The 13,813-nt window shown below is 39.6% G+C and overlaps 1 non-coding gene across 1 annotated transcript; it reads left to right on the top strand.

Annotated features, from left to right (window-relative positions):
• The first annotated feature begins 986 nt into the window (after positions 1–986).
• Positions 987–1,060, top strand: TRNAI-AAU (transfer RNA isoleucine (anticodon AAU)). The gene has a single exon. It is a non-coding gene; the product is annotated as a tRNA-Ile (tRNA).
• Positions 1,061–13,813: the final 12,753 nt, after the last annotated feature.

Below are 13,813 nucleotides of genomic sequence, written 5' to 3'. Positions count from 1 at the left end.
TATTAGCTAATGACAATGTAACAGCAGGACTTGTTCAGACTGCAAATAGGCCATGTAGGCTTCCTTTGGACCCACCACATGTGACAGATCAGAAGTTGCAGTGAGCCTTTTTTCATGCTGAATACAGTGTAGTGCCCTCCTTAACAGCTGTCAGCCTGGCAAAAATGTTCTTGGAAGAATATAACAGCAGTGGAGGCATTCAGGTGACACTCTAGAGAGGTAAATCTGAGATACAGGAGATAGGGTGAGACAAAGTAGAAGGAAAGGGTAATACATAACAGAGCAGGAATGGACTCTTTGGCAGTACCTAGGATGCCATTTTCTGTAGTGAAATGCATTTGGAACAAACTGTATTTTATCTGTTCAAACTGAAATGTTATCCTGAGGATTCAGTGCTACTGTGCATATGTATGGTGATGTCCGTAAGAAGCATCCTTACTCTCCTACTTAAAATATGATTCAATGTTCCCAACAYGCTCAAATTCGCTGTAATTGCTTTATGCTGAGGCTGTATTGATCCATCCAGGCTATGCGTGAGAGAGAATTTCTCAACAAACCTGAGGCTGCAGATGTCTCTCTACCTGTTGACAAGCAAGCACAGGGAGGTCAGATGGTAGAGATGCCAGGCCAAATTGAAGTTCCCGTTTACAGATTACCATCTCTCCTGTGCCAGGTTCACTACCACTCTTTAACAGCATAGCAGAGGCTCTTGAATGGCRTATGAAATCCTGGTAGTTCACATCTCTCCAATGCCCTAAGACAGATGGAGTCCATTTGGCTTTTTGCTTTACTAGCCAAAGAACAGGCAGGCAAAACATGTTATCTACAGTGCACTGATCTGTAAACAGTGTAAGTTAATGAACCCACTTCTTGCAGCCCAAGCTACTGGAAAATCTTTTTCATGTAGCTTGGAAAATACTGTAGTAGTTCTCCTCAGGAATTGAACTGCAATTTCATCCACCATTCCCAATTAACTGAGCATAGCAGGCCAGTTAGCTCAGTTGGTTAGAGCGTGGTGCTAATAATGCCAAGGTTGCGGGTTCRATCCCTGTATGGGCCACTTGTTTGGGGGCTGGATTAGATGATTTCCAGAGGTCCCTTCCAACCTTACCATTTCTATGATGTGCAGCTACTTTTGGCATCATGCTTCCCTGGGATAGGCAGTAGAGGCAGATAGGAGCCATACAGCCCCATCAGTTCTCAGCCACTGTTTCTTCAAACGTTTTTAATTCTGAGGTTACAAAATGGTGAGCATTTATCCTGGGTCATAGCAGTGACYAGTGATGCTTTAGAAGTCCCATTATTAGTTAATGAAACAGATGGCCCATTAATCACGTACCAACTTGCATTGCCCACCCAAATAGACTACTGCTTGAATTCAAACTCTAGTAATGTCTGAACTGTCAGAGCTTTCCCTAGCCAAGCTTTATGTTCAATTGGCATAAAAGTGCCAGCACTTCAAACTCACTATTCCTCAAGCTCTTGAGCTGGCTTTGCAATCTGGTCAAAGTGAGCCTGAGCTGCACTTTGCAAACTACTCGCTTCTCTTTATTTCGCACAAAGGCCTTTCATTAGCAGTTCCTGAAATGCAATGTTATATTGTCATTCAGCATGAGAAGCATTCATGAAAATGGATTTGCTTTTTTCATCTGGACAGCTCCCAGCATATAAGAATAGGGATCTGATGAAATTAAAGGTCTACTGTCAGGAATCAGCTTCCGCATGTATCTAAGCTTTTGTAAGGCATCCATTTTTCAGCCATGACAGCCGCATTGCAGCCAATATTAGAAAATAAGGAAAGAAAATGGAGTGGGAGTAATGAGGTGATTGCAAACAGGGTACACAAATGTAGGAGACACCCTTACTTCCTTGTTAAGGAGACTTTTGTAAGCAGAAGGGATGAATCCTGAATTGATTTAAAAAACAAAACAAAACAACCCTCTCCCCCAAAAAACAACATACAAAGATCATCTGACCCATCTCCAGAGATGTGCCCATTAGACAGCAAACTCAACAGCACTCAATTTTTCCCCCTACCCCCTGAGATTTGTTCTGTAGCCCAATAAATCTTTTTTTTTTGTTGTTTTTGTTATAATGACTTAGAGACCAAAGACCTTGTATTGATCTGGCAGTATAGGATCTAAAGATTGTCTGGGCTTGTCCTGGTCTGAACACATTTTAGATTGTTTAGCTGTGATAGCAATCTTCTAGCAATAATGAAATTATTGCTTAAATTTGTTCCATTTTCAATTTAGAGTATTTACAAGCAGTTATTCTGTGTGGACAGAAACGCCTATGACTGTAGAATAAAGGGTGATGTAGAGAGCACAGACATAAAACAACGTCAGTATCCCCAGACTGTAAACACAAATCACTGCGGTCAACCAACGGCCCCTAGAGAAGTGCAACCTTTTTGTTCTGGTAAAAGCAGTTTTAGAGGTAACAAATAGAAGAGAAATTGATCAACTGGAAACCGATGAAAAAAGAGCATGCAAACAGATGGTATTAAAAATATAAACATAAACCCAAATGTACCATAATACTGAAGAAAATCACCAGCATCATGTACCTCCCAGCAAAGAGGGGGAAGAAATCCCCGCCATAAACATCATAGCCCTCCTAGGGAGGGCCTCAGGATGGCTACAGCTTATCACACCCTCCCATGATGCACATGTTGTCACAGTTTTGCTTGAGAAGGACTGGAAAAAAAAAAAAAACACAGTCTTCAAGCCCACAGGGACAGCAAGTACAACACCAGGTAGAAGATCTGCACTTCTTATTCTAGGAAGATTTTCTGTATAATGATTTTTAACTACATTATTGAGGCTTTTCTGTATTAATGTATATTATTGTTAGCTAAGTTAATAGTTAGAACTATTAGATTGTTGAAAGAATAATTGGGCAAATTATTGGCTTCATATAAAAGGCAAATTCTCCTAGCTGTGCATAACAAGATTTTGGGAGTAACAGTTCACTCTCACTCATAGAATCATAGAATGATAAGGTTGAAAGGGACCTCTGGAGATCATCTAGTCCAAACTTCAGGCAGCCCATACAAGGATTGAACCTGTGACCTTGGCAGTAGCAGCACCATGCTCTAACCAAGAGCCCTCTGTCTGAGTCTCAAAGAGGTTCGCTTGCTTTGGGAGTACTGAGCAGTTTCCTACTGTGTGGGGGGAACAACTCCTGCTCTCTGCACCCATCCACTTTCCCTGGGTCTCAGACTGGATGCTATCAACGAGGCAGGCGGTGTTTTTCCTCCCTCTCTCACAAGTCCTTCTCCTTGCACACAAGCCCAACCTGCTGCGTGACACTGAGACAGCAAAAGGAGACCTATTAGTCTGTAGCTAGCTCATAGATGCAATCCTCTGTCTACCACCATCAGACATGGATCATCCCTGGACTACAGGATGCTTACCTCCTGGGAGGAGAAACCTCCTTGCACTGCTACCTGCAGAGTGCTTCCTTTTTCCTTCAAAACCCAGCATTTCCCCAGTGCAGCTGGCAGGTCTCCCAGCCTTGAAGATACCACCAGTCTAATGAGAACCTACTTGCATCAGCCATTCTTGTTTACATCATGCACAATTTCTAGTGTGTGGGGCCCAGCAGAAAGCAGCCAAAGACTGAAGGTGATTGTGAGGTTTCCTCCCAAAAGGCTGGGGTTGCAGCATACTAGCGAACTTAATTTCTCAAAGATGCAAGGGACAGTTGTCCACCTTTATATCATTTTCCTTTCCTAGAATCTTCCACAACTGACTTAAATGTACATGATAGGATTCAACACTTTATCACATTCCAAGAAAGGAGCTCTCCTTTCATTTGTAAGTGATATAAGCATTTTCAAGAATATCAGATAATCTTCAGTTCACTATTGGTATTCTGCTTTTGGAGCTTCTATGAGCTTTTCAATAATACTTCAGACCCCAGAAGAAGAATACTAATCCTTTATCCTTGGAATTAACTGGCAGCTTTTTGTGAATCTGAGGTTATCAGCTATACTTATTGAATGAGTGGTGATTTTAGAGAAATAAAACTAGAAATGAGTGTGAAAAGTTGATTTCAGAATTTAATCAACGGCAGCTCTCTGGTCAACTCACTGTAATCTTCTGCTGATGGCAAAAAAAGCAGCATGAAAAGTTACAGCCTATAATAAAAAAAGAATTCCTTCCTGACAAATCCAATCCACTGGGGAAAAAAAAATCGAAAAAAAAAAAAAAATCAAAAAGCACTAGCAACCTTAATCTTTCAACTTCTTCCAGGTAAAAGTCTTAATCTTGATCTTAAATGTTTCTGAATTATCACATGCTATACAGCAAAACATTAGTAACTTGGAGATTTGGAGGAGTGACTGAAATTGAAGGAAAAAGTCTGGGTGGAAAAACAGTCTTGCATTAGAACTAAAGCAAGCACTCAGAGCTTGAAATTACAGGTTTTCAATCTTGTGTTTGGGAGATTTGAAATGTCGACCCTTTCATGTGTCAGAATGAAAGTTGTCATTTCTGAACAAAGGGATTAAGCATCTTTGATTTGAAGCCTTTTAGAATATGTTTTTCCTTCATTATTTTTCTGTCTCTCTGGATTAGAAGAAAAGCTGACTTTGAAACATTTTCAGGCATAAAAGCTCTATTTCTGTATCAGATCTATTGAATGTGCCATGTGCCACTTTGTCCTTGTGCTAGGAAAGAGCTTTGAAGCCACTTCTCAGACACACAGAATGAAACAAGCCCAGTTCTAGTCTTAGGTCACGGAATTTCACACCATGTGAGGACTGACATCAAACAGAGAGGGCATACATCAGAAATGACAGACAGCAAGATGGTTGCAATGGCTGTCAACTCTATCCTGCCACCAGCTCTCGACTGAACCTGCCTGGCATCAGAACAGCTCCAGTTTATGGCCGTTAAAACTGAAAGAATGTATTTTTTAATGTCAGCAGAGCAGAACGTTTTTTCCAGAGCAGGAATTACAAGCAGGCTGCCAGGCAGCCTTCAATTCTAACATGGCATTCGGAGAATCCCTGTTGCTGGGCACCAAATGTCTAATTCACTGCTCAAGGAAGAGCTGAAAAGTTGACTACTAGCTGACATGCTTGTAACATGCTGGTATTTTTGCAGCATATTGAATTCTCTAACAATCTTTTAAAGTGGATAAAAATATATCAAACTTTGTTCATTTAAAATGCTGAGACTTAGTTAAGTATTCACACATACACATTATGATGGAAGGTAAGTATTSATGTACATACGCTGAACGCCAAGTTCTACAAATACTTCAATTAGTCTAAGACACTTAACATGCTTAGCTTTGGAGTTAGAGGTAGATACAGACAATATAATAGAAAAGTATAGTCTTCTTCTGACCCTTTTCCCCCTTCATAGGTTGAGCAACAGTAAAGAACATTTTTCCTTGCAGGTCAGCCCTGGGCTTGGAGGCTTTTGTACAGTGGTCTATAGGCCTGGTTTTGGACCACTGAATGTTACCTCAAAGCAGTGCCTTTGCCTCATACACAGTGCAAATATTTCAGACATGTCAATGAAGTGCTCTGGTACAGTATTGGTACTGTCACTTTGTTAGCAGGATGTGGCTGGAAAGCAACTACCCTTCCCTGATCATCCTGTTCTCTCACTTGAGCAGTTAAAAATTAAACAAACAAACAAACAAACAAACAAACAAAAAAAAGATTTGATGACGGCAGCATTGCACTTAATAGGTCACTGAACTCATCCTCCTGTAGGGAGAAAGTATCCATCAGGATACATCATCTTGGCTATTGGTTGTTCAGGCGTACATACACATACTCAACTCTTCTCATCCCACCCTGCAAATATCTCCATAAGGCTGACTCCTACTGCTCTGGGCCATCTGGATACATTAATTCTGAAGTACTATGATGGGAAAAAACACACAGTCATTCAAGTCCATAATGTACTAGAAGATGACATGCAGTGTCAGCTGGGCACTAGAAATGGGGTAATTAGAAATTCTCACCAGTTGCCATGTGCCATTTATACCRTGTTTGTGGGATGTGGGATATTTAACAGACAGTCTCCTCACTTGGAACAAGACCTCATTGATCAGATGATTACAATTCTTTTATGGTTAAGTTTAAAAAAATATTTCATTTAAGTCCCACTTAACTAACCCATGGAACTTATTACTATGAGAAAATATTAGGTCAAATAGAACATTTACTACACCTTAAAGAAATTGCAGTACCCCAGTGGAATAACTAGATTCTGCAGGGTTCCAATGGCCTTAAAGTCCTAACAGTAAAAAAGCATTTCCAGTAACATTAGGAAGGAGAAAATTACCTACCAGCTAGAATCAGGCTAAAACATCCTTCCCTGAAGTACAGCATATAAAATGTACRATGGCAATTGCGTGCCTTTCTTTGAAGCACTAAAGTTTAGTAACTGAATAACAATAACCATGCACTTATTGTAGCAAGATAGTTCCTATGGTATTATGTGCCTGATATCATTCTGTGTCTTACAGAGGGAAGCAGTGAACATATCCCCAGGTCAATATCCTGCATGATGGAATTTCATCCAGTAATAGAGAATTATGAGTTTGCTCAGGTGCAGATGCATCAATTAGAAAAAGTGTCATCTGCTGCTTCAGTACCATTTTCCTTAGAGCAGTTCTGTCACCCTGATTTGCTGCTCTTCCATCTAGTGAAGAGAAATGTAATCCTGTTGTGCGATCGCCCGTTCCAGTAATTAATTTGTTGCTTGAAGGAACAGAACTAAATGACATTAATTTCATTCTGAAACTGTACTTTGGAACTCCTTTTGCAGAAACTAAAAATGAACCAAACTTTCTTCTAGATCTGGTTGTTTTCTCTTAGCATTGTGTGCTTGGTAAATTACATTAGCACAGCTTGACGTTGGCACAAGAGATGTGACTCAGACTCAACTGTAAAATCRAAACTGGTCTGGCTGGAAGAATAAAGAATATTTCTCCCCATGGTGTACAGGAAAGAAAAATATAATTTGTCTATTTTACCTAATTTGTCATTAAAACCTACAGATATATTCTACATTTTCCTTTTAACTGATGCTAAATGCCTGACTTACTCTGTAGGCTTAGGTCAGATGAAATGACAAATTACCAAGTTTGTGCTAAGACAGCTTTAATATGAAATACAACATAGTTCCTTCTCTTTGAAGGCAGTCAACTCAACAACATTACTTTGAAGAGCCTTGCTTAACCTCTACAAACAGTTCTGACCAATTGCATAGGCTGGATCACCAAAAGGAGAATAAGTGATTCAGGATCTAGCTCCACTATACGCCTTTTCAAGTGGAACAATTTCAATACTGTCTTAGGGCAGAACCTCTTTAACATGCCTCACTGATCAAGTTTGGCCAAAACACTCAGTCCAGTGGAGAGATCAAGTATCATAAAACATCTCTTTTCCACTCCCATAAGGCATCTCTGGAGTTAAGATGTCTTGAAACAAGACATTTCCATCAAAAGAGCCAGAATTTTCTTTTGGTTCAATCTGACTTTGATTACCTGCTTTCCCCATGGAAGCCTGCAGYGTTCAATGATTGAGTATGATGAAAGGCCAATACTAAAAAGAGCTGAAGGGGTTTGTTATCATTTTTATTGGAATTCTGTGGAAGTATTCTATATTTTTAGAACCAGTTTTAAAGCTTACATATTGGTTATTTCACATGACAAGCATCATCCATGCTGAAGACTGTAAAAATATGGTTATCTTGAAGGGAATCTTCACCTTATTTGGCTGTTTCTAGCAACAAGCAAGCTCTCAGGAGAAGTACTTATCTACGGAAATATGTTTAGAAAGTCATCTTTAGAAAAAGGGTTATCCCTGGCTGGTAACACTGAACCGCAAACTCTGAYGGCTTTTTTGCCTTTAGAGGGAAACCTCACACTACAAAAATGGTAACATATTTTAGAAATAAAGTTGAAGGGATTCTTTTTACTAGTTAATAGTGCAACTTCAGAATAAACAACTTCAGCTCCTAGTGTTCCACCTGAATAGGTAAGGTCAGGCCTGTGATGATGTCCAGTRGCAAGACAGAAACAGAACATCAGATTTCATGTTAGAAGTAGGTGCTCATGAAAAYACATAGAAAAGTACTTCCCTGTTACAAGCTTCCTCCATTTACATCATCCATAAAAAACAAGAGATGTTCTCCCTTTCCTTGTGAGCAAAACATTAAGTAAAGCAGAAGCAGCTAATGGAGGTAACCATAGTTCTGAATGATTTTACCTAATGGACCAAGTACTTAAGTAGTAGTAGTTTACTACACAACACGCAGCCTGATATTTACAGCGATCCTTGCTGCGACATGCATTACAGTGCTAACTGTGTGTATAAGATACAGATGACAGGTTTTCTGAGACCTGAAATAACACTCCCTCAATGTCTGAAGATTTTTATGGCATATCTTGTCTTTATTATTCATGGATATTTAAAACCAGAAAAAAAGGAATCAAGATTTGGCTCCATTTCATTTAACAATCTACAAAGCAGCTTCTAACTCAGCACCTTGGACAGGGAAACAAGGTGAGTTTCAGATTTGCACCATCTTCAAAGAATGGCCATCTTCCTGTGTATGAACACACACATGAACCAAGTAGCACTTTCCCCCACACCCTCCAAGACAGCTATGTGTGATCTGTTCTTAGCTGAGAAGACTACAAAGTTGTAGAGTCTTGCCACTAGCAATGAAGACTTCAGGGCATAAGTATGGTGAAAAAGATGGGCTGAAATATGAATGGTCTCCAAATTACTCATATTACTAAGAATTTTAGTAAGATCATGAAGCAAAGACAAAAGATGAAGAACACTTACTAGCCACCACAGCTATATCCTGTTCAACATTTCAAGTCTAAAGGCCTGCAAAGGATAAACAGTATGTTAACTACAAAACATAATCAATATGGCAGGAAAATTAATAAAGCTATGTGTAGTGATAGAGTTACTACTGCAAATGGTGATAGCACAGCATAAAGTGAAGTTGATTAGTCTGTTCAATATAGTAAATACATTTTTTCAAAGGAGGCTTCTTTCACTCAGGTGCATGTTTATCCTGAGTGAACATGCAAAGAGAAGAGTTTGTATATTAAAATACGACTACAAAGAAAAAGCCTTCACTCTAACAAGATAAGCTGAGTGGATGGGAGATGTTCTAAGTCACAAAAGGTCTTAAAGCTCTCACTGAATTATCAGAAAAGCAGGTAAAGAATACTTTGAAATATTCCAGAATTTCCCAGACCTCCCTTGATCTTCTTTCTTTTTCACTAGCATGCTTCAAGAAAAAGAAAGCCCCAGATCATTTAGGTTCAATCGCTCCCTTATTTATAAACCTCAGCTCATTCATTAGAGAGAAGCAATTAATCTCCTAGCACAAATACTGAATCATATACTTAAGAAATCACATGGAATGAGTGATGTGCAGTGTCTGCCATTAAACCACACGAGTTTTAAACTTTGAACAGAAACAAGAAGATACCCGTTGAGATAGAAAGACACTTGCACTGATTGAAGATCCCTACYGAAATGATCACTTCAGTTTAATCACAATCTCCTCATTATACTTTGCAATATACCAAAATAAGCTGAAATAAGTCATTAACTTTTGTTTAAGAAGTACACACACACACACACACAAAAAAATCCACTGAAGTAAAGAACTTCAGACCCAAATACTTTTTAAAGGCTTAACCTCTTCTTGAGGAACAGCTTGAAAACTGCATAGCTTTCTATTAACCTGTAAAGCAATATGATCCACTGCTGTCACRTTAGAATGTGTTAATGCTACATCTCAGAGTTATACGTATAGACTAATATTATCTTTGCAGAAATTTCAATAGCAAGCTGCTCAGAAGGAAAGAAAGAGTTCATGTGGGGCACACAGACACAAATGCACACACACATATATAATTGCAGAGTGCCTKGAGGAAGTTGGCTATACTTAAATTTAAGTACAAAAATTAGTTCCACAGATCAGCCAGTTATTCCCACAGGGTAAAGTCTGAAATATTTTCTATATTTTAACTTAGTATTGCTAAATTTCTGTTATCATTCTTAAAGATATACAGGGCAGTAATACTTTGGCATGTGCTTAATATTGTTATTAACCACTAAGAGAGGAAAATACTGCATTAGTGCATTCTGATGAAATTTGTGGGCATGGATAGGGCACAGTTTGAAGAGAAGACTGAATCCTGGCCCGATTCAGCTACTGTGAAGAATTCAGATTTCTCTTATGCTAGAGTAGGGTATTCAAGAAGTGTCCAACTGAGATCAGCCTACTCAAATCCTATTTTTAGGGAAAAATCTCTGAAATGATTTAGGAACTGATTATTAGAAAAAGCTGGAAGAATCTCTCTAAGAAATACTGAACCAAAGCAATCACTAGAGGAGTGATTAGAGTTGCTGTTTCCCGGCATCTAGATAAACAGATCTGGACGAACTGACTAACTAGATTTAAGATACAAAAAATGACTGGAAATTGTACTCAGAGTATTTAACATGAGGGCAAATTTTTCCAGGGACTCTGTATGCCATATTATGAATAAAAGCAGAAAAAGCTTTCTATTGCAGTGGAAGGTTTGATTTAATGATGTGGCTAAATTTTCTCCTTATTTGCTGCTATTTTTATAATGCAGAATATCAGACTATACCTTTTTCTAAAAATGAAGCTCCTCCAGGCAACATTGTTTAATAGCTCCRTATTAGAGGGAGTTAAAGACCATAAAGACTGTATGAATGTCTGATACTACCTCTGCTTTGAGCTTTAAATATTTATTATGAAGGTGCTTATCAAGTCACCAGATAAGAGGTGTGAACAGCAGACCATAAGGTAAGAGAAGACTGTACTTGTCTCCCCTATTTCCAAAAACAGTTTTACCAACTTTGATCACTCTTCAAATACAAAATGTGTTAGGCACTAGAGGTCACATTTCCAAGGAACTCAAGTTAGACACAGATGCCAAAAGTCCTTTGAAAAATCAGCAAGACTTTAGTTAGACTCAGTTTTCTGTTGTCTAAGTCACTATATACCGGTATGCACAGCAAATGAGGGGCCAGATTCTCAATATTATTCTTTTTCTCCCTTCTTCATCAGTTCCCACACTTGGTTCCYGGAGAAATCAAAGGTCAGGCTGCTCACCTGAAGTTAGTATCTTCTTTCAGCTGAGATGCTCTTGTCACAGCACAGTRACAGAGCTGCACATACAGCCATATGCCTGAGAAGCAAATTCAGTTTGCTATATATCCTGTGGAGCAACAGATTCCTGGACATAACTTTGGCCTTGGAAAGCCTGCTTCTGGAGCCATCCATGCTTCACACTCAGAGCCCAGAAGTGTGTCAGCTTGTCTCCTCAGCTTACTTTGTCCTGTTATGTTGACTGCATGCTTCTATTCCTGTACTGTATTTTAGCACTGCAAGAGTATAGCTCAATTACTGATGACCAGGATGAACATAACATGTCATGCAGTACCACATATATAGACACCATTTGCAGAATGAGCATATTCTACTTATGCTGGTGAGATAGGTCAGGGTGGAACAAAGCTGGCRAATCCTGGCAAATGTGACAAGACAGCAGAACAGAGAGAGCTGCTGCCTAATTTTGTATGCTAGAGTCAAGCTAGCCAGGGGAACAATTAGGTATATTGAGTACTTGAGGGGAAGGGAAGGAAGAGAGCATGTCAACACTGAGGGACACCACTAGGCCAGAGAGAACAGAAGTTAGTCTTCTATGGATGCACCCAAACAGAGCAGCTATTAAAAGATGACCTCCACATTTTAACTAAACAACCATTTAAATACCACTATCAGGAGGAATTCTGATCTTTCCTAGCTGGCTGTTCAAAAAAATGACAAGAAAAAAATTAACAGCTTCTCTCCGCACCCTAAACCGAGATATCCTGGCACAGCTGAGCAGTGTCAGGAAAAGGGGAGGAAGAGAAAATAGATTCCAGCCTTTCTCTCATTGGGTTTGCATTGGAAATCACGATTATTGATAAGTATGTTGCCCACATGACAATGTATGTYTGCTCATTTTCCATTTGTCTCCCTGGAATCCATCAGGGACAATTATTCTTCTGGCTAGAAGAAAGCTTTTCTCAGAGCCAAAAATATTCCAGCTTTTCTGCAGGGAATTCCTTGCTTTTCACTATGATTGAAGGCCTGTACCTCACTGCTGAGCTGCACCTCATTAACTGAGCAGGCTTTGCAGAGCTGCTTCCTTCCCCTATATACCATAGTAGTCAAAGCTTGCTGCTGCATAAGGAAGGGGTTGCTGAGTGCTACAAAAATATTGACATTTTGCTGCAGCTACATACAGCTGTCGTGAAGAGTCACAGTCAGGTGAAAAAAAATAATTTCAATACCGAATTTCTTCCCCTCCTCCATTATTAAKGAAAGAAATGGGTAACACGTGTTTTGGTTTCAGCAGCCTGGTTTGCTTTTACTGTTTCTAGATGACTTCCATCAGTTTTGAAAAAAGCTTGGGTACACAGCAAGCTCCTTGATTCAAGTCAGCATGAAAGCCTTCAGAAGCAAAGCCTTCCTACAGACTGCTCATGCACTTTACATCGAAGCAAATACTGAACCACATCCACAGACCTCAATCCACTAGTTTGYGGAGGAGGATGAGAGGAAAAAAGAAACACTTGAACACAGCTATGCGAAATATGCTTATCTTTGCAGGTCAGCCCTTCCAGATAAAAGCTAGCAAGCCACATGGAGCAGCTACTGAGGGGTAGAATAAGGTAAAGCAGCTTCCTAATCTTCCTGCCCCAAATCAAAGCATAAAACCTATAGCTTATGGAACTGAGATGGTGATATCTTATGACAAAGCCTTATACATCTTTATTGCTCATTGAATGGCTGCTTTCCACTTTCTTCCCCTGGCTTTTCCCTTCAGGAAGCCAGCTGAAGCCCAACAGCCTAATTTCCTCTTAAACAACTGGCAGCCCACCATTACCCTGTCAGAGAGTGCAGTTGTGCGCACACTCTCAGRCATCAACCTTGAACCTATCTAAGAGCACAACACCAAAGATTTAGGGATAGGAGGAGAGTTTTGTTTTTATTTTCTGTTACTCTAATATTTTAAAAAGAGAAAGGAGAAGATAGGTACCTAAGCTTTTTTTACAAGAGATTCTAGAATCAAGAGGTTAAGAACCATCCTTTTAAGGGTGAAACTTATCTAGTGTATCTACATCTACAAATAGCATAGAATATTGACCAATATAGCTCTCCCCAAGCTTACTGAAAAGTTTTGCKTACTCTCATTTAATAACAAACTTTTCATTTGGAAGCCCAATGTTTCAGCATTAAGAKACAGCAGTACAGATCAGTTTTTCTTCTCTCTAATAAAGGAGAAAACTTAGACACAAGTGTGCTCAGGAGGATATCAGGAATGGAAGGCTTGGAGAAAACAGATATAGTTCTGCCTCAAATTCAGAAGGGAATGTTGATGAAGAGTGCAGCAGGATCACCTACACAGTCCACCTGTTCTGAGGACGTGTGCATATCCCCCAGGTATCTAAGGCCTTGCATACTGGTACAACTGTCACTAAACAACACAGCAGAAAAGCACAGCTAGCTGGCTTTTGGATGGCTGTGGATCATTTTCTTCGAAGTAATAATTTAAAAACATATCTCAGTAGTTCCAAGGTCATGCAGTAGGCAGACCAAACTTAGCACAGAGAAGCAGGACCACCTGTAGGTAACAGAATGTCAGACTAAGTGGTGCAAAGATTTTGTCTGGCCTTAGGATTTTGAGAAGATGAAACTCCTCATGGAGAAGTGTACACACTTCAGGT

This window comes from Rhea americana, unplaced genomic scaffold (assembly GCF_003343005.1).
Source record: "Rhea americana isolate MKP2758 unplaced genomic scaffold, rheAme1 scaffold_70, whole genome shotgun sequence".
NCBI lineage: Eukaryota > Metazoa > Chordata > Aves > Rheiformes > Rheidae > Rhea > Rhea americana.
This window is presented reverse-complemented; position numbering and strand designations above follow the sequence as displayed.